Source organism: Eutrema salsugineum, unplaced genomic scaffold, assembly GCF_000478725.1.
Source record: "Eutrema salsugineum unplaced genomic scaffold, Eutsalg1_0 scaffold_205, whole genome shotgun sequence".
Classification (NCBI taxonomy): Eukaryota; Viridiplantae; Streptophyta; class Magnoliopsida; order Brassicales; family Brassicaceae; genus Eutrema; species Eutrema salsugineum.
The window spans coordinates 1-3,779 of record NW_006256825.1 but is presented as its reverse complement, the minus strand read 5'-3'; the positions used below and the strand labels follow the sequence as shown (position 1 = coordinate 3,779).

The following is a 3,779-nucleotide window of genomic DNA, read 5'->3' as shown; positions in this document are numbered from 1 at the left end:
ATTCCTCTCTGCGGTGCTGACGTTCTACCCTTGGGCCATCTCGATCTGCACCAGTAGGATTCCTCCTCGGATTAAACGTAGTCTCTCTGCCCCCAATTTGGCTTCGGCTGGACTTAGCTTTAGTCCTGGCTTCGGAAGGTGTTGGGTGGCGTGGGAGTTTCCGGGAAGATCCTATGTGCCCTTTACCCTTAGCTAAGCGCATTGCTTCCGACGGAGTTGGAGTTTGAGACGACTCTTCTCCACTTGCACTGAGATCTTTGAGCAGATCATTCATCTTTGTCTCGAACTTGTCATTGAGTTGTTCGATTTGTTGGGTGAGCTGAGTTGCTATGGTTTGATTCGCTTCTTTAAATTGTTGAGACATTGCTCGATTCAGAGCTTCCATCGCCTCAGCCGAAAGCTCCATGGTACCTGAAAATTTTTTTTTTAATAAAAACTCGCAGTAACTTGTTCTAGAAGGAATCACAAAATGAGCAGCATGATAGAACTAAAACTCAACATAAAAAAAAAAAAAATTCTGTACTCTGTTTTTTTTTTCCTAAACCCTAAACTTAACGAAAAAAACGAAAATACACAAACTCTTAACAAATCCTAACGAAAACGAGATCGACCTAAGCGAAAACTAAACACGAAGACTCTCTTAACAACCTAAGCTCGATACGAAAACAATGGATGAACAGACTCGAAAACAATAACAACGATATTTAACCCTAACTAAAACGAGAACGACTAAAAACCCTAGACACGAACCAATGAAGACTCGAACACGATTTAACAGCAAACGACGATACGAAACTTGACTCGATAATGATATGAATGATGCGAAACAAACAAATCTTAACCTGCACGACACGATAATGATACAGCAAATAAAAAAAATCAGTTCGATGCACACAATACTGAACTCGCTAAGCCCTAACAATCGAAGCACGAATTTAAAACACAAATTTAGATCAAAATCACGATTAGGGTTAAAGATTGCTCAGCCTTTGGTTCAGAGTTGGCTCTGATACCACGTGATACGATCCAAGGGGATCTACTCTGAAGAATAAAGGCTACAGGTGTGATGATGGTTTGATGATGTCGTGATAGAACTATGTAGATCGGATCGATGAAGGGAGATGGTGGTGTGATGCGGCGGATCGAGTGAGATGAGAGGGTGGACGTGGTGTGTTGATCGATTGATGGTGTGGTGCTGATAAGATGATATCGATGGAATGGAGAGATAGAAGAATCTCTTGTAAACAAATTAGTTTTTAAGAGATTCGAATTTCAGAGTTTTTAGTTCTCAGAAATCAAAGAGAGAAGAACACGTTAAAAGTTTGATCAAAATTCTTCACTGAATATGACTTAGGCGATTTTCTCTTTTTATAGACTAAGAGAGAAAAAGCAGCCCTAATAACAAAACTACATGGAGTTTGAAATAAAAACAACAAGAAGTTTAATTTAAAAATAAAACAGCGAGGCGTCCCTTCTAAATCCTAAGTGGTGCACCTAAAACAACTAGTGCACAAGTCATTGTGACTTTGCACATTATTACCCATTAGTAACAACTTCTAAATAACTCGCCGTAGCAATGATTTCTGCCTCGTTAAAAACCTTGGAGAAGAACCTCCTTGCCTTCCAAAATCCTCACCAAGGAAAAGAGTACAGAATCATCACCTAAGTTACCTAGTCATTGTTACTGGGTTCTTCATTCTTCAAGATTGAGATGTTGAAGAAGTGAACTCTAGCCTCCAGTTGATCGATGTCTTCTGCGGCAATGAGTGCGTGAGCCTCCTTAGCCATCTCTCTAGCTCTGGAACGAGTGATCCTGCCAGCTACCTCTGGTTCCTCCTCCTCTGAGCTTGTCACGATCATATCACCTAAGAGGGAGGCCACCGTTTTAAGGAGAAGGAGCCGCCGCTGGAGGAAGACATCGCGCCTCCATCTGCTTCTCCGTTCTTCGTTTTTCTTCCTTCTTTTCTTTAATTTCCTGCACTTTCAATACTCTATGATGCTTTGTTACAATATGTTTGAGTAGTTACCCAGTTGGGTTTAAAGGGATTTTTCAAAGGGGATTTCATGTGTCTTTGTTTATGAATCGATAGATTTAGGATTTATAATCTTCTAGATGTTCTTCGTTTGCCTTTAATCTTACTGCGTGATTCTCTGCTGGCCTCTTAGAAGCCGATCTGATATGATATGTTGCGAAAGCTTTCATTGATTGTCTGAACTTGGGTGAAACGAGCAATAATTCTTAGGAGTGGAAACCTACCTGTAGTTGAGTTGTGAATGTTGATGAGTCTTGTTCTGCTATTGCATCTTCTCCCTTCCAGGATCAGAGTGGAAACCTACTGATCAGCATTGCAAGAGATAGTTGTTTAGTGCTGCGAAAGTAGGCTATTCATACTTCCGTGCCTCGAGTTCTAGAACATACGTAGTTGATTACCTTTATCACTTTTTTAAAATCGACATAGCCTAGTCCATGAACCCCTGCGAATTCCCCTTGAGCCCCAACGTTTGCTTCCATTGTTTACAGCCTTGCTTTTCAATCACTATTTACTTGCTTCCATTCGCCTTTGTTAATCGCTTTTTTATTTGCTTTACTTGCTTTCGTTCTTAATTGATTTTGCTTTCTTTGCTTTCTAGTTTAGATTCAGTGACAACCAAAACCCAAAAAACCAAAACCCAAACCTGTTTAGTTCTAATCTGATTTAAGCATTGCCGTGAATTCGTACTGAAACAACTAAGTCTCTGTGGATCAATACCCTAAGTACTACAGCGCACATCTGTGCCCTTGCAGACATTTAGGGGTTATAAATTTAAAACCTGAAGCTTAGTAGAAAGAACCAATACCCCGTTTACAAACCGCATCAAGTTTTTGGTGCCGTTGCCGGGGACTTTGATTTGTTTCGTTGCGAATCACAGCTTAAATCTATTAGAACACTTGTTTACTTTTACTTTTTCTTTTGAATTTTTCAGGTTTCTCTGAAATGAGAGACCGGGAACATGTTCCCAGAACTCTTGGTGATCCACCATATCGTGTGGATGGTGATCCAAGCGACGATGACCTGACTGATGATGAGTTTGAAGAACCGATTTATGATGACAATGAGCTAATCGGATCGGCAAAACGTGAAGATTGTGATGAACTGATTGGAAGTTTCGATTCACTCGAGAAATTCTTGGGAGATCGAAGAGCTATTCAACCAGCCTTACCAGAGGATGACAAAACCGAAATTAAGGTACCCTATATCCATTTAGTTCAACAAAATCAATTCCATGGTTACAATTCCGAACACCCGATTGACCATATCGAGACGTTTGAAGAATTATGTGCAACCATTACAGCAAATGGGGATTACCACAAGTGAAGTCTTTTCCCATTCTCTTTGAGAGACAATGCCAGCAAATGGCTAAAATCTTTGCCACCTGTTTCACTAAAAACGTGGGCAGCCTGTAGAACTGCTTTCCTAAATCGTTTTTTATACTAGAAATCGTTCAAATGTCTTAAGAAACAAGATAAGAACTTATAAACAAAAAGAAGATGAAGATCTTTTAGATACTTGGGAAAGATTTAGGGAATACTAAAGAAATTTTCCACACCATGGATATACAGAAGAATACCTGCTGGGTATCTTCTATCGCGGTATAACTCCAGAGTTACGACACTCTTTCGAGACAGCAAGAAATAGAGACTTCTCAACTAGATCTGTAGAAGATGCTCACGTTTTCATAAAAAATTTCGCAAACAGCATCCGAAATCAAAAAACCTTTGGGTAATTCTGCATCCTGAT

General features: G+C 39.9%; 1 non-coding gene across 1 annotated transcript; it reads right to left on the bottom strand.

Annotated features, from left to right (window-relative positions):
• Window positions 1–3,488: 3,488 nt before the first annotated feature.
• Window positions 3,489–3,596, bottom strand: LOC112086388. The gene has a single exon (XR_002899501.1). It is a non-coding gene; the product is annotated as a small nucleolar RNA R71 (small nucleolar RNA).
• Window positions 3,597–3,779: the final 183 nt, after the last annotated feature.